Here is a 25736-nt window from a genome sequence, read left to right on the forward strand (position 1 = left end):
AATAATGTTTTCAAACAAAAAGCAGAGCAAGGCTGTTGTTTCGCTCTTCTGAGGAGACGTCTCTCTTAGCACAGCTAGTTTTCTGTTCTGTAAGCATCTTGGCCTAGTGGCTTTGGAGTTGAACAGACCTGGATTTTAATCACAGTCCTACCACGCACAGGCTGCATGACCTTGAGGAGGTGTCACGCTATAGCATTCATTCATTCACATATTTTTTCTCCAGTAGGCTGTAAGACTTAAAGACAAAAGCTATGCCTTGTCCTTTTGTCCAAAGCGTCTGGCACAATGCTTGATGCATAACAGTTGCTCACTTTTTTGTTAAACGGTGAATCAAAGTTATTTGAGGAAAGTACTAGCCTACTTCATAGGGATGGATTTAGAATTACTGGAGCCACAGGCACATGGTAAATTCTCCCCCACCATCTCCTGACACTCTCTTCAATTCAATAAATGTTCAAAGAGGCCCTGGGATACACAAAGCCCATGCTAAGAACTGGTTATCCAGAAATAGATATACGAATAAAATAAGGCCCCAGGACTTAATCTTAAGCTTATGATCTAATGGGGTAGACAAGGCAAGTTCACAAATAACAAATCAAAGACAATCTGTAATAAGCAAGATGAGTGGATGGCAAGGCGTTAGAAGCAATATCCCCTTAGAGCTGAGCTCTTCAGGGAATCCTGGTGGGGATTCTTCAAAACATGCTGGAATCCAGCAATCCCACTCCTGGGCATATATTCAGAGAAAATTACAATTGGAAAGGATACATGCACCCCAATGTTCATAGCAGCACTATTTCCAATAGCCAAGACGTGGAAGCAACCTCAATGTCCATTGACAGATGGATGGATAAAAAGATGTGGTATAACATACCAGCAGCTCACTTAACCTCTCTGAGTATATTTCTTCATCAGTAAAATGAAGATAATAATAGTAAAAAGGAAAAAAAAAGATGTGGTACATACATACAGTGGAATACTACTCAGCCATAAAAAAGAATGAAATAATGCCATTTGCAGCAACATGGATGAACCTAGAGACTATCATACTAAGTGAAGTCAGTCAGAGAGAAAAAGACAAACATCATATGATATCACTTATATGGGGAATCTAAAATACGACACAAGTACGAAGTTATTTACGAAACAGACTCAGACATAGAAAACAAACTTATGGTTACTAAAGGGGAAAGGGGGTGGGGGAGGGATAAATTAGGAGTTTGGAATTAGCAGATACAAACTACTATATAAAAGTGATCAATAACAAGGTCCTACTGTATAGCACGGGAACTATATTCAATACCCTGTAATAAATCACAATGGAAAAGAATATGTATATATACACACACACACACACACACACACATATACACACACACACGTATATAACTGAAGCACCTTCCTGTACACCAGAAACTAACACAATGTTGTAAATCAACCATACTTCGAATTTAAAACTATGCTGGCAATTCCTGCAGACAGGAACGTGGCAGAGTACCTTCCAGTTAAGGAAGCAGCCTAAGCAAAGACCACTGGAAGAATCATGATGGACTGTGAACTGGACATGAGTGGCTCTGTTTTCCTAGAGCACAAGACTGGGTATCAGAAGTAGTTCTTAGCGATACAGCAGAAAGTTACTTGGGACGGAGCAAAAGGACCCTGAGAGTCATGATCGGGTACACTATTCAAGATTCCCATTTCTAGTATCTAAAACACCAACTTATTTAAGAATTTATAAAAACTCCATAAATGTTGCCTTCTCAGAATACGTACACCCTATGGCATTACCAAATATGTTTTTCCAAAACATAACCATTTGGGCATTAAAACATACACTCATACAAAGCACTTTCTATGGCTAGGTTGTACATCAGCTTATGCTAATTTGTTTCCTTAAAGATATACTCTTGTACAAATTGATAACTTCCTTAGACTCAGTTTAGAATGTTTTAACTAAACCCAAGTATCAAAGTATTTACCCAACAAGTCAGAGTCCATGCAGATTCCTTCAAGAAATAAATTTTCTTTGGAGGTAAATAGTAATTATTCTAAGTATATAAGTAAAAAATGATTATTTTATTCTATTCTAAAACTAACTGTTTATAATATATGCTAGTATTCCTTCCTTTGGCATTACTAAACAAAGATTTTTTAAAACAATAAAACTGTATACAGACTCACATATATTACCAATTACTCAACTTCATTCAATTTCATGTCCCAAACCAACATCATATATGAATAATAGGAAAGATATATTATTTCTCATTGCAAAATTATTATTTAAACAAAGCTGGATGTATCCAGTAACATAACTATTCAAAGGACAAATAATCACTCTATTAACTAATAATCTTTTCTCACTTAAGAGTCTCTGTGAAAGACAGAAGAGAAAACACTAATTTTTGAAAGAACTGGGCATTGTAACTAGGGAATAAGTTGATAAGCGTAAGAAACACGATCAAATATATATATGATCTATTTTAAAGTTAACAGAGGTTATTCCTGGATGGTAAGATTCAGAGCGATTATTATTTTTTTCTTTATAATTTGCTACATTTTCCATAATTTCCTCTATGGTTATATGTCACTAAAGTAATCAGGAAAAATCATAAAGATAAGTAACAGGAGTTTATCATACTCATATCTGGTATATAAGAGATTTATGTATTAGATTCTAGTACAAGCAAGTAGATTGTTAGTAACTAGTTGAAAGACTCTCCTCAAAAGATATAGATGAGTGAATTAATATCAACCGGAAGAAAGGTTTCCAGAGGCAGCCCTTGGGGACCTACACCTGATTCAGTGATTCATGTGTAAGGAAAGGGTATCAATGGTACAGTATTGTGTGAAACTACCAAGGATACACATGGAAAGGCTGAGCTTTGATGCCTAGCATATAATTAATGCTCAATAAATATCTACTATTATTATAGATATTATTATCTAACACTATCGAATAATTTATCAATGGCCTAAACTTATACTGACAAAAAGTTGGGGAGGATATTGGATATGTTATAGGATGAGAATGAGGATTCACAAAAGAAAGCTTCCCTAACAAGTTGAAATTCAACAGGGATAAAATGTAGGTCAAAATATAATTGTCCAAGTGCCAGATTTATGTATTCAACTTTCAACTACAATGAGACAGGATGGATGTTAAGAACACATGGTTCCTGGGGCCTCCCTGGTGGCGCAGTGGTTGAGAGTCCGCCTGCCGATGCAGGGGACACGGGTTCGTTCCCCCGTTTGGGAAGCTCCCACATGCCGCAGAGCGGCTGGGCCCGTGAGCCATGGCCGCTGAGCCTGCGCGTCCGGAGCCTGTGCTCCGCAACGGGAGAGGCCACAACGGTGAGAGGCCCGCGTACTGCAAAAAAAAAAAAGAATACATGGTTCCTGCCCTTAAGTAGAAATAAGGAACCATTTTCGCCGACAGTCAGTATGAGCTGACAAAGTGATATTGCTGCCAAAGCATCTAATGTAATCTCAGGCTACACGAACAAGCATGAAAGGTACCCGGGGAGCAGTCCTGAATGATTCTATGTGGTGAACAAGTTGATAACCACATAGATACATAGACAACCTGGAGTCAGCTGAAGCGGAGAGAGTTGATACCATGAGGTAAGAGGCATAAATGATATAATCGGTATAGTAACGGGGAGAAGAGGAGACCAAAGGGAAAAGAGTACATCTGTCTTCAAATACCTGAAGGACCAACATCAGGAAGAAGGACTGGACTTTTCCCATCAGAAACCAAGATCAAGAATCAGCACGGGCAGGTAAAAGCTTTATCAAGAAAATGTTTGTGCCAGAAGTTTCTATCATGGTTTTCTGGAAATTAAATAGTTTGTTGGTAGAGGTAATGAGCTCACTGTCCTAGGAGTTATTTAAGTTTAACCCAAAGTTAGAGGTGCTAGAGAAGAGATTTATTCATCACACTGGTGAGTGGAATGAGTCATATTTCAAATATCTTCTCATTCTTGAATCCATAATCAATGTATCATGTTAGACATTTTCCCTAGACAAGAATGCAAATCTCAATGAATAGGAGGCAGAGAAGAACGTCTGTTCGTTTCTATCTCCAGCTGATATTGACTTGCTGAAGACTGCTTGCCAAACCCTGTGCTAGGGGCCGCAGTAGAGCAAACTGCGTTCCAGGGACTGTGGTCACGTGACAGGTCTGAGCACGGGTGCAAGCTGTGGAACTAGGGTAGATGCGGCTAGCGTGCTAGGCAGAGGGCAGATTACGGAAAGGCTTCGTCTGCAAGACTAAAGACTTCAGTCTGCTTGTAGAGACCACGGGAAGGCAATGAAGAGTTTCCCTTCCCTGGAGACAGCTACGTGATTAAATCTGTGCTCCCTGGTGACAGTGTTAAGGACAGGTTAGAAGAGAGAATGAGTGGAAAAGGGAGACCAGTTAAGAGATTATTTAAATAGTCCAGGCAATAAATGACAGCCGCAGCTAAGGAACAGATAAAACCAACCCTCAAGAAGTAAACATACAGAATTTCACAGCTTATGAGACAAAAATGGTGAGGACAGAATGAGTCAAGGGTGACATCATTTCTTCTGTGGTGGCTGAATGGGTCATCTGGTGACAATCAGGGTGCTGAGTTGTTGCAAAGTCTCCAGGGAGATGGGAATGGTTTAGATGTGGAATTGGAAAAGGTTAAGAACCAGAAACACAAAGCAGGAATCGTGGGTGGAACCAAAGGCCCAGCTGAGGCAGAAACCACCAAAGTGCAGGTACCCACATTTAAGCAGTTTTGTGACTTTTCTCCAGCAGCCTTGATACAGGTGATAAGATTCATCTGCTACATAGAAAGACAGTATCTTAAGGCATCGAGGACACTGAAACCTAGAACTGAGATGACAAAAAAATGTATCTTCTACCTTGTTCTAATAGTACAATATTTAACAGTGAGTTTATAATTTAGGTGGCCTCTCTCATTCACCTCTCTACTGGCTATGTTGACAATACCAACTAAGCCTGAACAGTTTGGCCCCACTGATATTACAGGAGGATTACTAATATATTCATGCATCTGACACTCAGATTTTGACATGACACATCTTCCTCCTCCCCAGGCAAAAGGAAGAAAAATCTGCGCCTGGTGCATATTGGCTTAGGATTTAGGTCTTTTACTTCAAAGATAATTTCATGTACATTGACACTTTCCTGTTTTTTTGTTTTTTTTTTGCGGTACGTGGGCCTCTCACTGCTGTGGCCTCTCCCGTTGAGGAGCACAGTCTCCGGACACGCGGGCCCAGCGGCCATGACCCAGGAGCCCAGCCGCTCCGCGGCATGTGGGATCTTCCCGGACCGGGGCACAAACCCGCGTCCCCTGCATCGGCAGGCGGACTCTCAACCACTGCGCCAGCAGGGAAGCCCGACACTTTACAAGAAGATTTCTGTTGTTACTTTTGTTGCTGTCAGTTTTCAAATGCAAAATAATATTCTCAACTGAAGAAGCTTTTTCAAACTGCTTTTCCTTTCAGTGAGATTCTGAAATATTCCTCTAGAGCTGGCTGGGTATTCATCTTGTCACTCTCAGCCCTGAGTTCAGAAGTTCTGATCTGATCCTAAAAGACATCATGACATAGGCAAAAAATAAAAAAAATTTAAAGCAGGAATATGGTAACTTGGAATATTTAAGCTAATAAATCTTTTTTCAGTGTCTCCTAAAGCAGTTAAGTTTCTCAGCTTGGTTTACAAAGGCTGCTCCAATGATGTGAATCTCACATACTTTTCTAGAGCAATTGTTCGTGTACAAAGTGTCCAAGTCAAGTCCCTAAAAATTTAGAACTCGTTTTAATTTGGGCAGTTTCCCCACACTGTAAAGCCAAAATTCCGATCCAATTTCAAATCCTCGGAGTCCAGTGCAAATTAAATGCTGACTATTGTAGCAGTGAGAGAATAATTGCCTTCTCTCCATATGTTAAAATTAGGAATGGAACACTATGTTCACAGCTCTCAAAAAAAGTAGTTGGCATTTGAAGTCAAAGAAAAAAATTCACAATCTTCCATTCCACATAGAAAGGACTTCTGTTAATTAGGGGAAAGATCAAAGCAAGGTCAAAAAATAGTGAGGTATGACCCCAAGCACGAAAAAAGGTCCTATGATCCGAAGTGGGAAACTGATAAGAGGCGGGGATGCAGACAAGGTAATTCAAGATGAAGGCCATTGGGGGTGTCTGAGACACGTTTTTATATACTGCTTGATGCTGGGACAAGGGTGATGGTTAAAAGAATTCTGCAGCATTGGCCACTGGGATGCCCTAGAGAGATTCACACATTAGATGACGGCTCAGACTAGACAAAGTTCTAACTCTGGGTGATTCATTCCTTCCTTAATTCATCCTTCCTTAAGCCAGACTCTAAAAGTCAAAGAAAGAATCCTACAATCTAATTAGTTTTCTCTAAACAAGGAGGTGCCCCTCTCTTCATACTTTCTGTCTTTATAAAGAAAGAAGAGCACATCAAATTATGTAAACATGATTCACTGAATCCAGGAATCAAGTACATGGGATGACCATGGCCTTTTCTGGACAGGAGGGCACAGACAGATGGTCTTCTACCACTGCCCACATCCAAATGATTCATTCACTTATCTGTCTGGACACCCACCTATCCATTTATCAAGTGCTCACTCTGATGCTGTGCAAAGATCCAAAACCTCAGACTGGAGGGAGACCATTGGGTGCCCGCGAGTGCAGGGTAGCTGCTCTTCTGAAGTGTCCTATGGGTACACACTGCACTGTTTCTCCAACTTCAGGGTACTAGTCCCTTAACCTCTTTCTGGATATGTTTCAAGACTTAAAGAAGTGGCTTTAATGCGGCCTGATTTGAGAAGAATAAGACGAGTCATCCTTTGGTGTGGCTCAGGTGCCCATCAAGGTCCTGCACTTTGCCTTCCATCTGGTCCTCTGTGGGGCCTATTTCTGCACCGCTATGACATTCACTTCTTGCCCTGGCAGATCTCAACAGTACATTAGGCATCACATCATCAAAGCCTCTCGGAGGTTGGCATGAGCCTTCTTGCTAATTCTGGGAAACACTTTCAGGGAGGTACACGAGAACAAATGAGAGAGGGAAGGTTCACAGGTTTCCATCCCATTTGGGTGGTCTTCAGACTTTAAAAGTTTGAGAATAACGCATGGTAGAGAGAAAGTACAAGTCTCAGACGTGAGCAGGTTTATCCTAAGTGGGACAGAAGCAACTGGGTATTAGAAAGCAGTGGAGGAAAGAAAGTTCAGGGGCCTGGAAAGGAAAGAGAAGTGAGGTGGGCCCCCAAAACGCAGATACAGTAAAGCACCAGCCAAAGTTGCTTTCAGTCACGGGTCTACCTGGTGAGGTATCCTGCTGCAGAATTCTGCTCTCTTCTACCCTCCCCAACCCTTTAAAGTTGAGGGCATCTTACTCCTCTGACTTAAAAAAAATCTTGTTGGAAAAGATAGCTTGAGGAATACTGATGTAGGAAAGATGAATTGTGAGCCCTGGCATCTATCTGACCCCTTCTTCTTCTCCAGGAAGCTGGGTGCCCCCTCTCTTCCTCTTGCTTGGGTCACCTCGTCTCAAGACTACTTTTCTATGAAAACTGATACTTCCTGTATCCAACCCAGAATACAACATTTACAGCAAAATTCAGGGACACAGTCGGCTACAACCTTTGAGTCATCCTAAGGCTCTGAGAGGGACCATATTTTCCTTCTCCAGTGCCCCCCCCCTTCCAGGACAGAGCGCTATCTCATGCCAATATTGCACAGTGATCCTCCAACCTCATTAAATCATTCAAATTAATCCTCACGCTGCTTAGCTAGGGGAAGATATTCCTCCATATACCACAAGAGAAAAGTTGTCTGCTAAACTGGTGGCAATCTACCTACAGAGGAGCTGTTAGAAAGGCATGTGGCCATAGCAACCAGGGAGGGCTCTGTACCCAGACACTTCACTGGGGATCAGTCCTGTGCCTGATTTCTTCCTACAGACTCCTCAAGCCACCTTTGTGACCTCAGTTACCCACAGTACCAGCAGAAGATGAATCAGCAATTTGAACACACTGAACTGCAGTACAAATAGGAAGGAAGATGTTGACTTAGGTGGGTCCACAAAACCCGACTCAGGATTTCAATTGGGAACTGTAAATTGCCTAAGATAAGAGGGAGTTGATGGATAGGAATCAGATGAAAAGGAGAGTCCAGAGAAGAGAGTAAAGACACGTTTTTGCTTTTCTTCCTCTAGGGAAAATGCCCCATCTTAATAACTCCATATTCCTTAATTTATTAGCTCTCATCTATGGAAATTTAAAATACGTCAAGCACAGTTCCAAATGCATTATACCTAAAAGTGAATTTAATCCTTCCAACAACCTTGTGAGTTAGGTTATAATGACTACCTTCATTTTACTGATGAGAACACTGAAAATTGGTGAGGTTAAACAATTGACCACAGTCACAAACTAGTATGTAACTGAGCTGGGATTCAAAGCAAACAGTATGATTCCAGAGTCAGCTTCTAACTACAAGGCTATAATGCCCTAAAGACAGCAGCAGGGAAAGAAACATGGCTGGTAGCTTTTCCCTAGACAACGAAGTCATTTTCGTCCATTCTACATTCACTCTCACTGTCTGTATCACATGGCCAGGGATGCCAATATGGCAACTGCTGGATCCATACTTCTGTTAAATGGAACCATCTGACATCACCTCCATCCAAAATAGGTCATTATATTTATTCAAATACCCTGGGTGAGTGGACATGGGTTATACAAAATACACATTCTCCCCACTCTACCCTTACTTAGAAAGAAGACCTCCAACTAGCTTCAGACTGGCAAAAGGCCTAGGAGGACATCACCTCATTATAAGAACCTTAGAGATCAGGCCACAAAGAGTGCTTCAGTAACAAGTAGTTCAGAAAAACAAAACAAAAAACCTTAGGTGCACATCAGTACAATGTAGCTGCTTGTTCTATAATGTCCTATGGGCAAGCATTGCACTGTTTCCCAAACTTTTGGTGGAAAGAATGGCATGAACAGATCCTCACAACAAAGTCCCTGCAGTCCTGCCTGGGGCCACTGAGTGATATCAGAAAGGACACTGTCCCTCTTCAGACTCCTTTTTTTATTAATGATGCCTTTGGTAACTTGACCCTTCCTGCCTCACAAACACTTCGTGGATAAACACAAAGAGAAAGATACAGGATGCTTAAAGAACTTTTGAAATCGCTTTCTGGGTAATCTCATATTGAAGGAGGGCCCCAATTCCACAGGTTCCTAAATGTGCAACAGACTCCAATTGCCTGGGCTCACCGTCACCAAGGATTTTAGACACACCCAACAGGATGTGACTCAAAGGCCATTTCACTAGTGGTTTCTACCTTGAATGGTTATTGATCCCAAACTAAGAGTCATCTGATGTAAAAATTTTTATACGAATTTGCAGGTTTGAATGGAAGTCAAAAAAAAAAAAAGGAGATTGCTAATAGGTTGAAAACCAAATGGTACTTCCTCTGGAAATGAGTCCTGATATAGAGCTGGACATGGTATTTTCCATTCAGTTTGTTCCCGTGGCAGTTTTCTAAAGATCTGTGCACAAGAAGGAACTCTGAGTGCCTTCGTGACCTTTATTTAAAGAACACTGGAACAGAGGGGCAACATAAGGTCCTGGGAGACTTAGGTGAGCTATAGGATGCTCGTTACGGCCGTGAGGGCTGCCTGTCAGAGCACATGGCCTTCTGCTCCTGGGCACTCAGGGCTGAAAATACTTCTCACCAACAAACATGCAATCGCCACAAACAAACAAATAAATAAAGGAGCGAAGAAACAAGTAAATCCTGCAGCACTAATTATTTCTGCACACATTTCTGTATTCTGCTTTTATGCCTTGATTTTCAATTTTCTGCAGCTATTTTTAAAGTCTGATCTGCATGAAGTGAATTACTAAAGAAAAGAAACTATGAAATATAGTTTGGATGAGGCCCACTTTTCAGATTTAATTGGAGCTTCTGGAGCTGGATTCGCCACTTTCATATGGTTAATATGGAATATTTTATAAAGTTAAACGCAAACTTTGTGTGAATTTTTAAAATATCGAGCCTAACAGTATGCTGCTTTGGGCTATATCACCAGACTCTTGTCTGGACAGGGGAATACTTTAAGGGTTTTTTTTTTTAAGAAGCACAGTTTGGTGTGTAAGAATTACCACGTGATAGAAGGGGTAGGAAGAACACAGCTGTTTTCTGGACACCCTGAGTGATACTTACATGATACTTGCATAAGGGAAACACGCTTCTGGAACAGCCTTTTACTGGCTGTTCGGACCATCTGTAAACACATGCAGATACTTCTGCGGGTCATACTCTGCACTGACGCCTACAGATCCACACTCCCCCCTCCTCACCTGGTTCAGCACCTCTAGGGACTGCACCCGGCCCTGCCCCTCTGGCTTCTGTCTAGAGTTGATCATGAGAACTCAAGCCAGCAGAAGATGGAAAGGCAGGAGCAGAGACGTGGGGACAGTGGTTCCCCTGGTCCCCTCCCTGCAGCCACCATCACAGTAGCCTCAATCCTCTGGTGGCCCCTCCAACAACTACATCTCCTCTCCCTAAGTTCTGGTAACAGCTTCCTCCCCTTCCCCTATAGGCCTGGAGATCAAAGATCCCCAGCACCCTCCTCTGCTGCTAGACCCAGCAGCGTCTCCATCCCTTGCTGGTTTCCTGTAACGCTTTCCACAGGCCATCCTGGAATACAATTGGGGTCTCAAAATTCCTAGCTCAAAATCTCCCACCGCCCTTTTCACCTTCCAACCATGAGCAATAATGAACTAAAGCAACCAAACACGCTTCTAAAAAAGTACCACTGTTGTGTCACAGTGTACGAATGGGATAAAAACAAACCAGCACAATCCATCCTACCAGAAACAATTTGCAAGATAAGCAAGTCTAAAGATACTGATCCCACAACAATGGAGTTTTGCCAACGAGGACGCTTTTCAGGAACATAAGCCCTGCCTGCAGTTGGCAAAGGATAATTCTCATTAAAAAGTGTTTAGTAGGATGTTTTCAGCCTTCATTTGAAGACATCTCAAAGAGAGATTGTTTTTCCTTTTGAAAGCTTGTGGGACTTTTATCCCTGGCATTTGAACGACATCTTTTCATGAATGTTGTTTATATGTTGATGTTCCTCCGTTGAGAATTCAAGGGAATCACAACCAAAATCCTAGTAGGCTCACTGAGGAAATTGACAAGATAATTCTACAGTTTATATGGAAATATGAAAGACACAGAATAGTCAAAACAATTTTGAAAAAAAGGAGAATAAAGAAGGATGCTATACCCCACACCAAAGCTCTTTAGAGCCGTAAAGTCGAACTTTCAGAATAGAAAACTAAAAATGGCATGACTTACTTTTCTCCTACTGAAAGGGTAGTCTCCTGCAAAATCTTTGACCTTGGCACCTAGTAAATCCTGAGCAGAGTAAAAAGGAAGCAACACCTACAAACAACTAGCTTCTATATGTCTTATTCCATGTTTATGGGGAAATCAAATCCCACGCAGGCTCTCTGGTGTAAAAATCAAAATGTTTAAAAAGCTAGAACTGTGTTTTTAGAAAAATAACTGATCATGATTCTAAGGCCAAACCTCTCTCCACAGCCTGCATTCTCATGAGATCATTACTTTAGATTTCACTGGCTACACCACTTCTGCACCTTATTATAGGCAACACTGCAGTAGTATTTCTCTGCCTTTTGTTTAAGAAGATCCGGATGTGAGATCACTTTATTTATTTATTTTTTACAGTAGGTCCTTGTTGGTTATCTATTTTAAATACAGCAGTGTGTACATGTCAATCCCTAACTCCCAATCTATCCCTCCCCGCTGAGATCACTTTTTAAAAAGTTGGTCCTTTCCCTTCTGCTTCAATGTCGCTGTTAAAGCCATAATTTATAATATCTAATATTTGATTAGTCAGCAAGTGGAAGGAATACTGCAGTCCAGTCAACATAATGTCCAGGGTCATAGAGAGGAGTAACCCATGAACACTTTGAAATCTTCTTACTGTACAGCTTTCACCCGGCAGCTTGCTAGATATGCAGAATTTCACATCTATCCCAGACCCACTGAATTAGAATCTGCTGTTCAACAGTATCCCCAGGCAATCCATCTGTACATTCAAGTTTGGGAACCCTGCTCCAAAAATTACAAACTCAGTGTCACACCCCACAGGTAAATTAAAAAAAAAAAAGTCATTTTTCTGGGCATTTGCTGTCAATGTAGAAAAAATCAAGCTTTTCACACTGAAACTGCAATGATCACAGGATACACCTTGAACATCGGATATTAAAATGAATGCACAAGCTCTATTCAGCGTTTCCTCCGTTGTTCTCTTAAAGCAAAGGACTGAAAAATTTCCAAATGGTTAAATGCTCTGGACAGCTGAGTGGGTTCTGGTTGTTTGCAGTTTAATTTGCATTTTAATGGAGTCATCGCCATCAGGTTTTTATAAAAACATGATTCTGCAGACTACTCCATAGGAAGCGGAATCATTCCAATCAGTCACGTTTTTGTCCACAATCTGTGAATTAAACGTGAGTTTCTGGCTCAGCGACAGTAAACAACGTCAGATAAATGAAACAGGAACATCTGTGACGGTTTTCCTGGCCATCCCCCCAAATGGTGAGTAAGGCACTCCTGCCCTTTCATGTGGAAACAACTGAAATCACATGGACCTCGGCATGAATGTTCCAAGCAACCTGGACTACAAACAGGGGACTTTAACATCAGACAATCATGGCTGCAAATAAGAGCAAATCTGTTTCTCTGGCAAATGTTCTATGATGGTTTTCCATATAAAATAAGAAAGAGACTTTAACCCAGAAGTCTGCAGGCCATAATCATTTATACTGAACCAATCTTTGCTTCTTCCTCTAAAATCTAACGAACATCAGGGACCTAATGCCCAGCCAGCACCCGGCTGTGAACAAGACACCAGGCTCAGCCTTAGCCCTATGCCGTATCCGCAAACACAACAGTCACCTCCTCCTTTGAACATAATTGAGGCAAATGGGGTCTTCTCCTATCATCGCTTCTTTCTCCTTTCCTTTTCCCTCCTCACCTCTTACTGGAAGCTTCGTGACAGACTCTGTTGGCATAAAATATACTTAAATTAGCTGTGAAAAGTGTCCAATATTAGTGAGAGAAAGTTTCATTTTGTAGAACTGTCTCTCCAAAGAATGTGAAAAACCTTATTCACTTCCACAAATGCCCAGGCTTCAAAAACTCGAATTCCCCCTCCTCCTCAATAAGTCCAGGACCCTGCGGAAAGGGCCAAAGGCATCCTGAGATAGAGATGCATAGCTGCACATCCCAGGTAGGCTGCTTCTGAAATGTTAAGGTGCAAAGTTAGGAAATGGGAAAAGTAAAGAAACATCTGTACTGTACTTGGGTCTCAAAGTATGAACAGAAGCATCTAAAATGAGCCTTCCTTCTGAATATGGGCTGTACAGTTGCACTCTCCTAGGTGTTAAGGACCAAATGAAAGGGTTATATAACCAGCTGGAAAGACAAAAGACAAAAACTTAAATAAATGTAAATTTAAATAATAACTCACGCTTAAACAAAACTTAGCCAGGAAACTAGATGACTTCATATGGTCTTCATATGCTAAGTGCATTTTGAATCACCACGAAGACGATGCAGAATGCAGTGTCGTCCAAAAATTTTTTGACCAGAGAACCTTTTGGTCTAAGGAGTATCTTGCGAGACTGATGTGCTACCAAACACACTCGGGAAAGCCCTGAGCTACACCATCCCTACCAGGGATCTAGACCTGGGAAGCCCTGCGCCTCTAAAACAGAGCTCCTCAACCTGGCTGTGGCATCAGGATCACCTGGCAGGCGTCTGTTGAAGCAGGTCTGCAAATATCATTCTGATGACCACAGATTTGCTCTGATCTGTTAGCTGTGGGCAAAGCCTTAAGCTTATTCCTCAGGAGTAATTATTTTAATTTAATACCAAGTTTATATAACACTCAGAAGTGAGCCATCTCTCAGCAACAAAAACAAATCATGAGATGTCCTGGTTCAGCCAGGTGTAGGCTCCATCGCCCTGGATAAGCCGCTGAGGCCCCAAGGGTCTCCCTTCCTCCTTTCTGCCGCCCCAAGGCACCCACACAGGATCCTGAAAAACAAACAGAATCCCTGCATTGTAACTCCTGCCAAGTGCAGCTCAGGTTACTGGGATACATACGGGCAGCATCATTAATTGCCCTGCATAAATAATTCAATATAAACCAGGCTCGTATAATTGGTGGGGAGGGGATCTGGTTCATGACCCAGCTCTGCCACGTGTAAGCGAAAGCTTTCTCACTTCTTCCTCTTCTTCTCCACCATTCTTTCACCATTTAGGTGACAACTAATGAAAGAAAACCATCTGTGTAATATACATCATGACCTCAACATACGCCGGCCCCAAATTCATTTTCTACAGGTCTCTGCGCCCTGCAGGACTGAACCAGTGGACGGACTTGCCCAAGCTCCCTTGACTCTAGCTTCCTGGACCAATGGAGGCACCAGCAGGAAATGAAAGTGTGGGGAAAGAAAGGTCAGGTCCCGCTCTGTCTCGGCTTTGAGCTGTTTCTGGCAATACTTACGTTCCCTTCACCCCTACGGCTCCCATCCGGAAACCCCTCCTTTATGACTGTCACTGGGTCTAGCTGCACCATTTTCTCCTCTTGCCCCTTGAGTCCTAGCAGTGGCTACAGTTTCTTGCTGTTGTTACTAGTCTTTGGTGATTCCGTTAACACTTCTGCCCTTCTATGCTCTATTCACTAAAGCATCTTTAAAAAAAAAATTTATTTATTTAATTATTCATTTATTTGGCTGTGCTGGGTCTTACTTACGGCATGCAGGATCTTTTAGACACGGCATGTGGGATCTAGTTCCCCGCCCAGGGATTGAACCCACGCCCCCTGCACTGGGAGCACAGAGTCTTATCCACTGGACCGCCAGGGAAGTCCCCACTAAAGCATCTTGAACCATCTGAGCTGAATTCTGCCTCCTGCCAGGCCCTGGCTGATAGCCCAAGACTGTCTCTGGCCCTGGCAATCACTGTGCCCATCCTGAATCCACTGAGCAAGGGGTTGGAGGGCATAGTTGCAGTTTTAAAGCACACATGCACATATACACGGTCACAAAAAAACCTGGTCTCTCAGAATAGATTGCTGAGGGTCCAAGTAAACCATTTTAATATACATCAAGTAGCGTGTATTTAAATATATATTACATTGAGTCCAAGTTCTAAAGCCGTAATTGCAAAACAAGCCTGTGCCCTAGGAAGGGTAATATGTATTTACATAGATTAAGGCCCTTAAAAATTGGCCTTGAGTGCTGCCAGAATTTGATTCCTATAAAATAAAATTTCAGGGCTTCCCTGGTGGCGCAGTGGTTGAGAGTCCGCCTGCCGATGCAGGGGACACGGGTTCGTGCCCCGGTCCGGGAAGATCCCACATGACGCAGAGCGGCTAGGCCCGTGAGCCATGGCGTCTGGAGCCTGTGCTCCGCAACGGGAGAGGCCACAACAGTGAGAGGCCCGTGTACCGCAAAAAAAAAAAAAAAAAAAAAATTTCAAAACTCAAACTGATATAAAAGGAGCCTGGTGGTTTTCAAAGGCAAGGCCTTCTAGGAGGGCCAGAAACACATGCTCGGATACCCACCCTCCATCTCTGCAGCCTGGGAAGGGGTTTGCTCTCACTGCAGAAGACACGACAGGTCAGAAGACAGCTGACGGTAAGAATTCTTACCAGGGTCAGCTCTTCCAGATCTCTGCAATACCCGTAGAAAGAGGAAAATAAAATATCTTTTGCATCCTTTTGCGGGGAGGAAGGGTGTCTCTTGAGTCAACACTGCCAAAAATATTTACTGTTTGTCCCTGCTAAAAACTACGAAGTAGCTCTGTGGTCAGAAATTGACCATATTGCAGAGCCTGATAGAAAAAATTTTTAGGCCTTCTTTCCTAAGTTAAAATAAAATGATGTACCCAGAAGAAAGGAAAAAACCTCTAAAGCCCTTGTAAAAGGATTTATTGGGCGGATCAACCTATGATGTCATTTAGGCTGCAACCCGATTCTCTGAGGAATTAAGAGCAACTGTCCTTATCTTACAAATCTTTGCAAAACTAGAAATGTGAGTCTGGAGGCAATTCAAAGTTCACCTATTCTTTTTGATCAATCCCCAAACCTCCCCTATTTAGTCCATAAGGCTTGTAAAATGTGGGTCTTGGGCAACCCAAGTCCTTCTTGGAGAAACTTGCATGCCTTCCCTGTTCCTCTGAGTTGTCAATGTGAAAATACAATTTTCAGGGAGGTAATTTTGATCAAAAGAAAAACAATGGAGAAAGGTCATTTGGAACTTGGACAAATGAGAAATCTTAAGTGTATGGAAGCTATTCTCTGTGTCTGTCTGTTCACATGCATCTATATGTATGTGTTGTAGATGTCTGGTATTTTCTACCTCTAGATGATATTGTTAGAATTAATTTGTATATGTGCTCTATTTAATTGGCCTGAAGAAAATTAAGCTCTTACATAAGTCATGTATTCTAAAATTCTTAAAAATGTAAGAAAAACTAACTCAAATGCTTTTCAGGTTCACACCATCTGAGATAATCTTTAGTAAATAAAAGCTAGTCTAAAGGTGTTAGCTTAATTAAAGCAGACATGTCTCTAGGATTATCAACATTAAAAATGATGCAGACATACAACTTTTATTCTACCTAGGCTTACTAAAGGTCAAATAAGTTCATGTAATCTCTTATAAAATCTGCCAGGAAGAAAAACTGTTTGGGTTGATGACTGACTTTGTTTAATGTCTCATAAAGTTTTTAATGGGTGATGTAAACATAATTGTTAAGAACAAATAAAGTAAATTGATGTAAGTAGGATAAACAGTTTTTAGGTGAACTTTTCAAATCTCTTCAGTAACCTAAAACCTTAAAGTTTGCTAAATTAAATTAAATGACGGATAATCGTTAAACATCTAGATCATTTCCAAGTAACATGGAATACTGAAAAATTAATTACTGAACACAGGTTTATCCACTTTGGCTTCCTTTTACAGAGAAACTAAAAGATATTTGGGTTTATTAGCAAACATATTTTGTGCCACCCTAAAAAATTTACTATGAGAAAGCATATGTTTCTAGAACTTATAAAAAATATTTGTAAATTTGTCAAGCCACGGAATACTAATGTAAAGAAGAGTTCACAGTTGTTTACCTTTTTATTTTCACTAAAAATTTGGGTTTTTAGGTTAAAATTTATAATATATGTAACTAAAGCTACTACAAATAATTAGAAAAATATCTCTGTCAACAAGGGAAGTAGAATATGTGTTTTCAGTAAGAGATGTTATGAGGAATAGAGATACCTTTTTTTTTAAGGGAAATGAAAGTTATTTTGTCCTAAACTGGTTATTTCAGAATGGAGGAAAAGAGAATTTAAATAAAAAGCTGGGAAAAGATAGATTCTTACCTTGTGTGGTCAAGTTGGCCAAAATCAAATAAACTTATTATAAGGGTTATAAAATTAAGCTTTAAAATCAGTAATGTACTTATGTAAAACTAAAACTTACTTTTCTTTCATCTGCTAACAAGACAAGTTTTCTCGGATTGTTGATCTGCTCTTAATGAGAAATTGTAAATAGAGGTTTTTCTCCACCTTTTGAGTGATCTGCCTAGAAAACAAACACTGAGTTTTATCAAAATCATTTTCTGTGTATGCTGTCTTTATAAGGTCTTTGATTACTTAAGTAAAACTAGTCTTCTCCATTAGAAGAATTAATTTTTTCTTTTTTTTACAATCATTTATCTTTCAAAGTCTCTGTCACTATGGTTAAATAACTAACTAACTATTGTTTCACTGTGACCTATGATCCTATTTGACCAAGTGTTTTGAAAGCTTTTGATATTTTTGACAAACTTCCCCAAAGTCAAATTCTAAACGAAGTCTTTTTGACTTTGAACTAACTTGGGGATCTTACAGAGGGTCCCTGGAACATCTCAAAAGATTTGTTCTCTCTCCTTATAAAGGCTTATTTTATATGTTGAATTACATGGGAAGCATTGTCAAATAAGTGATGATAAACCTTCTTAGGTTATATTGTATAGGTGCATGTTATTAATATAAGTGGTCTAGAAATTATATAAAATTCCTAAAATTCTGAAATGTCCTGGTATAATGCTATCAGTCATAATTATGATTATTATCTTAAAATGGTGTATGTCACAGAAATAACCAATTTCCTTGTCAACTGCACTTTAATAAATGCTAATCACATCTTTAACCATGCCATTTTTTAGTCTTTTATCATTTACAGACAGTTATTGCTTTACTCTAATGGTTTTGCAAAACTGTTTCAGCAGAGAGATTCACAGAAAGAACTCTGACAAGGACTCTGGAATACAGGTTTCTGATAACTTTAAGATCACAAAATTAAACTGCATAAAAATTTCCAGAACTACCAGAAAAACTGCATTCAAGGAGAACAAGTATTATTACGTAGGACTGAATGAAGTGAGGAGAATGATTATGATTCTTATAAAACATTCAGAAATCTGGAGTACTCTTTTCATGTAGCAATACGGTTAGCTATTTGCAAAAATTTAGTAAGAATCTGTTCTCCTTGCAACAGGCCTTAGGAAAACTGACCTGGTACATTGCTTAAAACGTTCCAGTCTTAAAAAAGGCTTATAAGGTTAATCACTATTCTTGCTACATTTATGTAAGTAATCAGGCCAAGTACAATGTAAACAAATTAGTTTTACTGTGATTATTCTTTAAAGAAAAATGGGAGTAATTGTAGAAAGAAAAATTATGTTTGCACCTTTGTCTACATTAGAGTCTAATTCTGTTAATTGTCTTTGAGGTTTTTGCTATATATACCTGTAAACTGAACTAGATCCTGAGTTCTTCTAGTTTCCTCAAGTATCTGGCTACAACTTTCCAAACTAACATTTCCAATTTTCTCCCACCCTTCTGATTTAGAATCACTAAGAACAAACACTGCCCTTGAATATCCTTGGAAGGTTATATACCAGGTCCTTCTCAAGACGCAGACAAATTTTAAGGACTTGAACTGTGGATACACATCTCCCAGCCGAAGAAGGCTCCACCCAACATCTGGTCTTGTGCAGATGCTGGAACCCTCCAATCAAATGGACTAGGAAGGAAGAAGCCAACATCAAGGTAAAGGTAGACTGCTTCCTCCCTAGATGTTGGATTGAGACTTCATACTTTAACTAAACATGAAACCTTTTATCTTCTCCTTCTCCCTTTACTCTGGCATGGCCTGGAAAAATAATACTATCATCCATATCCTTCAGGCCATTGTTAACCTTTCAAACTACTGGATTTGTCATCAAAAACTCTTATCTGGGGCTTCCCTGGTGGCGCAGTGGTTGAGAGTCCGCCTGCCGATGCAGGGGACACGGGTTCGTGTCCCGGTCCGGGAAGATCCCACATGCCGCGGAGCGGCTGGGCCCGTGAGCCATGGCCGCTGAGCCTGCGCGTCCGGAGCCTGTGCTCCGCAACGGGAGAGGCCGCAACAGTGAGAGGCCTGCGTACCACAAAAAAACCCAAAAAACCAAAAAAAACTCTTATCTGTTCATGATCCTAGAGACCCCCTGGCCCTCCCTGTGACCAATGTCTCTTTTATTCCCAGTGTCCCTGCAAACTACGACTGGCCCCTCCCCCCAGAAGTCTCTTATAGAGTTTAGCTTTTCAGCCAGAACATTCTGTGCATTTTTCTTACCTTTCTCCAATTACAGCTGCACGGGACAATTAGATACCTATGTATGTCTTAGTATACTTGCATCCTCACGTTCTCATGACTATCTACATAAGACCTGCCCTTTTTCACTAAAAGATCTCACCAACAGCACCCATCTTTGCAAGGTAATCAGGACAACCCTTTATTTTAGGCTGGGAGAAAACTAACAACTGCTGACTTGAACAGGCACCATGAATAGTACCATCTTCAAGGAGATGGTTTGTGCCCCAATCAGGTTTGTGTTTGTGGTCGTTATCGTTCTCCTTGGGCTTATGAATGCTTAGATGGCTGGCACATAGCCAGGCAATGCCTCTTAAATTATCTCACTGTGCCCCTAACTTTCCACAGACAAACTAAGACACCTCATTGGTTGACTCCCCTGGGTTTACATCATCGAGGGCCATACTTCCCTGGTTAGGAGTAAATGTAAATGAGAATACAATCAATAACCTCTCCTGAACTCTTGAAAGTATTCCACAATCGACTGTTCAAGCAATAGTTGCCTGACAAAACATTCTTAGACTCTCTGGCCAAAGTTGTTCTTGATAATAGGAAAGCCCTCGATTTCTCTTTTAGCTGAGCAAAGAGGTGTCTGAAGTGTACTCCTGTTTATAATAGTTTATAATAGTCATTGTAATAGTCTCCCTGGTGCACTCTATTCTCTCAAAAGCTTTAAGTGGACGTTTGCAGCCACTAACCACCAAGCAAATAATCTCCCTAAGACCGGAACATCAGAAAAGGAACAAAGAGAATGGCCAACTTGAAAACTGTGAACCTGAAGTCATGGCCCATGAATATCACAGAGATTAAGCAACAAAGTCCTGACCTATGACTATCACACAAAGCATCATCAGAAGCCTCAAGAACTATACAGCAGTAGCTGAGAATGCTGCTAATGCACTTTTTCTTTTCTTTTCTTTTTTTAGTAGAACAAGAAGTTTATTACTCCCACTCAGTCATTCCTGGGGGCTTTGATGTTAAGTCATACATAACTCAAGAAATACCAGGAATCTTCTTAATCTCAGTGACCATCTTTAACACCACCTCTACAGGGGTCTCATTGCCAGGGGTTGCAGGTACACCTGTCATGAAATCACTAGTAATAAAAGTTCGAATAACCACAGATCTCTGGCATGAAGGCTGCTTCTGAAGTGGGTCTGAAGTGGGTAAATTTTGACCACATCCCTCAGTTAGGCTGAACGTCTGATCCAAAGGGGGAATTGAGACAACAAGCCCAACACGGAGTCACTTGTGCTAAGCTCCACGGTAGCAAACCAAGACCTCATACCTAACCTAAATGCAGCTTCAATCACCCACAAGATGTAATCTCAACTGGTCAACATTAGCGAAGTCGTCTGTCTCACAGAACCCTTCTGCCTCCCTTCGCAGAGTGAGGTTCCTTGAAACAATGCATTCTTTGTGAGTAATTTACTTTTTCTGCCCCCTCTCCATCTTGAAAAACCTTTCCTTTTCTATAGCTCAGCAGAGCTCCTTTCTTCTTTCCGTTTTTTGATTTGAGAAAAAATGTTTATTGAAAAATCACTGAAACAGAGTATTGAGTAGATATCTTAAAAGGCCCGTGGATGTGTTTCTTTTTCTCTCTTTTTTTTTATTGAAGTAGAGTTGATTTACAATGTGCCAGTCTCTGCTGTACAAAGTGACTCAGTTTTACACATAGAGACATTCTTTGTCATATTCTTTTCCATTATGGTTTATCCCAGGAGGTTGGATATAGTTCCCCGCGCTATGCAGTAGGACCTTGCTGTTTATCCATTCTAAATGTAATAGTTTGCACCTACCAATGCCAAATTCCCAGTCCATCCTTCTCTCTCCCCCCTCCCCCTTGGTAACCACAAGTCTGATGTCTATGTGAGACCCTTTGAATTTTTAAACTGGATTGCATTCATGAAAAATTAAGTGTGTTCAAAAACAAATTTATTGACAATTAGAATATTTACATTAAACTATATATATATATATATAAAAACTACAGTTGTTCCCTGTATAAAAACTGGAAAATACAGGTAAGCAAAGACAAATAATCCCACCAATTAGAGAGAAACACTGCTAATCAATTGCTTTTCTGTGTAGATATAATGTACTTTATGTAACATTAATGACTGGGGACATGTAATTTCCATACTTTTTGAAAAGTGAATCTGGAGTGAACAAAATTCAACTGCAGCTTACTTTAGAAGCCAACATGAATTGCCAATACTATGAAAGTGCATAGTAGGAAGTACCTTAATAACAAGTACTACGCCCTGTGTAGGGACTTTAGAAATTTTGTTTTTCCTCAATCTCCAATGTTTATTACTTTTCAAATCTGACTTGCACGTGAAGCAACAATGAAGTAGTCTCTTCAGTAATCACAGTTTTTTTCAACTTGTCAAATTCAAATTCAGTCATGTATCCATAGCACAGATAACTGATATATTGACACATAGGTCTGCACAAGTTCAGTGTCAGGATAAGATCTGATTTTTTCAAGGCCTAATAAATTTTAAGTTGTTTCCTGTTATTTGAACATTCCCCTGGTATCTGTATACTATTGCTTTTAACTGTCAACTGCTGCCCAAAATAATTTACACATTACTTTCATGTATTTCAACCTGTTTTTCTAGGGGTTTTTTTCTGTTTTTTTTTTCTTTTTTGGGGGGTACGCGAGCCTCTCACTGTTGTGGCCTCTCCCTTTGCAGAGCACAGGCTCTGGACGTGCAGGCTCAGCGGCCATGGCTCACAGGCCCAGCCGCTCCACGGCATGTGGGATCTTCCCGGACCGGGGCACGAACCCGTGTCCCCTGCATCGGCAGGCGGACTCTCAACCACTGCGCCACCAGGGAAGCCCTGTTTTTCTAGTTTAACATTGTGAATTTTATCCAGGCCCAACTAAAATATATTTTCAATACTTGCCCTTGAATTATATATGATGTACTTCTTATGTTGATAAACTGTTAGTAAAGAAAAATATACCCAGAACAAAAGAATGTTTGTATACACATAGGTAACTTTTTCTTCCAGTTTGACAGCATTAAAAATATTTCAGCATCAGACACAAAGTTTGGCTTTACTAAAGAGGAGGAGTCTGAGTCTGCCCCAAGTGGTGTGACTTAAAGTATGTTAGGGCTTCTTTGATGACACTGTGGTTAAGAGTCTGCCTGCCAATGCAGGGGACATGGGTTCAAGCCCTGGTCCGGGAAGATTCCACATGCTGTGGAGCAGCTAAGCCTGTGCGCCACAACTACTGAGCCTGCGCTCTAGAGCCTGCGAGCCACAACTACTGAAGCCTGTGCACCCAGAACCCTGTGTGCCTAGAACCCCGTGCTCTGCAACAAGAGAAGCCGCCACAGTGAGAAGCCCGCACACTACAACAAAGAGTAGCACCCTCGCACTGCGACTAGAAATCCAGCACACAGCAACGAAGACCCAACGCAGCCAATAAATAAATAAATTTATTTTTTAAAAAAAGTATGTTATTTATCTTGTCTATGTTTTTTCTATTTCTTTTCTGTAAAATGAGGATGATGATACAATATCAGAGGGCTTATAACACTTTACAGGGCTGGCAGTACTCAAGAAAACAATTCCTATAAAGCACCAGCTTTTTGAAAAGGGTCATCATTCTCCAAATAGAGCTCCTTTCTTTTTGCTAGATGGGATGCCACCTGATTCATTCATTCAATAAAGCCAATTTGATCTTTAAACTTACTCAGTTACATTTTTATTAGTTAACAGGAGAAAAGAGAAAGATTCATGAGTCGAAACTTCAAGACAAGGTGACCACTAGGACCTAGGGACATTCAGAATGCTCATTATTCACATAATTGCTGAAGAAGCAAATAATGTATTTCTTGAAGCCTTTCTAAGCATAGGTCCTAGAGAAAGTCCATCCAAAAGAATTCATCTGACAGATGGCCCTGAGCAAGGCTTCCACAACACACAGCTCAAGGCCAGTGAGCAGACAGGTACGGGTATTGATGGTTTGGGCTGCCAAACGATACCAAGGACTTTGCACCACCCAAAAGTGATAAATGCAGGTGGAGTACATCTGGTCATAAAACGCTGATTAGGACTCAAAAGACAGATTCCAGCATTTGACAACGTAGTCCTGCAATTAGAGCCTCATTTTAAATTTGCATCTTGGCTTATTCAGAGAACTAAAACTTTTCTGGACCTAAAAAGTGGTCTCCATCCCTAAACACTCCTCAGATTAAATTCGAGAAACCATTTAAAACACTTTGATTAATGCTATTTTTAGTCCTCGGGGTGGCAAGAAAGGCACAATGCCACGACGGAGGTGGCAAGCTGGTTAGTAACCATCAGGGTGAGAAAGATGTAAAGCATTTTCTTTTAAAGGAATGTTTTTAGGTTAAGAGATGCCGAACAACATGCTATATAACAATTTTCACATGTCAAGAAAGTTGCCTTAAAAAGCTATTGGTGGGCTTCCCTGGTGGCACAGTGGTTAAGAATCCGCCTGCCAATGCAGGGGACACGAGTTCAAGCCCTGGTCCTGGAAGATCCCACATGCCACAGAGCAACTAACCCCCTGCGCCACAACTACTGAAGCCCGCGCTCTAGAGCCCACGAGCCACAACTACTGAGCCCACGTGCTATAAGTACTGAAGTCCGTGCGCCTAGAGCCCATGCTCCGCAACAAGAGAAGCCACCACAATGAGAAGCCCACATACTGCAAGGAAGAGAGTAGCCCCCGCTCACCACAACTAGAGAAAGCCCACGTGCAGCAACGAAGACCCAATGCAGCCAAAAAAAAATTTGTTTTAAAAAAGGTATTGGTGAGCGATGGGTGTTAATCCTGGGACGCTCCACAGCCACGCTGGGCTCCAGTGACCCCTGTGGTTCAACCTGGGAGGAAAAGATGAAAGAAAACAACAATGCTCACTGCTTTTGTAATTGGCACCTATGGGGCGAACAGACCTCTGCGTTAAGAAGCTGATTTTGCATTCTTCCATTTGTAGTCACTCCACTTGATTTATCCTGGCAGCCACACGCTGACTAGGAAACAGCGAGATGTAAGGGAAGTATATAGATTTCGGAATCCAAGAACAGTTCGTTTCATGAAAAACTAAAGTCACAGAGGACATGCCCTTTGCATGTTCACATTGTCAAAATGTATAATTCATGTGTTTTCCAGCCTCCTCAAGTTCCTAGCAGGCACGGTACATGCAGCTCGCAGGCTGCCAGCATTCTGTGATCCGGCAAACCCAGCGGGCGTACTACTGAAATCACGATCAGGTTCCCAACCATATTTCCTCAGCTCCTCTCTTGATTGTGACAACAGAAAGTGACAGAGCAGTCAAAACCCAGCCGAATTGACAGCTCACCCACGCAAGGTGAATACAGATGGACAAAGAGATGCAGCTCTAATTTTCAGGCTGAGGAACAGGGGACAGTGGCTTCTACACAGTATTCTAGAAGAAAGCCAGACCTGTGGTTTCAGCAGCACTGGGTTTCCCGACGGGAGGGGGAGCCAGGGATTCCCAGTGAGATGCTCAGTGAACCATCACTGACAACAGGCTCGATGCCCAGCTGGAGCCCTGAGTCACATTAAACAGGAAGTCAGGGGCGTTCCATCTTGTCCCTCTGACAAGTGGGGATGTCTAATTCCAACAACTTCATGCACTGAATGCTTCTGCTGTGTCAAGAACTGTGCTACAAGCTTTATTTCATGTAACCCTCCTGAATAGCCTGTAAGGTAGGTACCATTATTATCCCCAATTTACAAATGAGAAAACGGAGGCTTACAGGTATGAAATGGCCCCGTGTCACATAGCTAGAAAGTGATAGAGCTAGTACCAGAAACCCTGGTCTGTGCTTTTAATAACCTGTTTTCACGATGCTGAGCTTGTGAGATTATTTCAAGTCAAGAGACCACACGTTCCTTGCAC

General features: G+C 41.2%; 1 protein-coding gene across 3 annotated transcripts in view; it reads right to left on the reverse strand.

The window, feature by feature from the left end:
* Positions 1-25736, reverse strand: part of AMPH (amphiphysin) — a 192023-nt gene that overhangs the window by 104086 nt on the left and 62201 nt on the right. The gene's annotated exons all lie outside the window — the stretch shown is intronic.

The sequence above is a fragment of the Lagenorhynchus albirostris genome, chromosome 8, assembly GCF_949774975.1.
Source record: "Lagenorhynchus albirostris chromosome 8, mLagAlb1.1, whole genome shotgun sequence".
NCBI classification, from domain to species: domain Eukaryota; kingdom Metazoa; phylum Chordata; class Mammalia; order Artiodactyla; family Delphinidae; genus Lagenorhynchus; species Lagenorhynchus albirostris.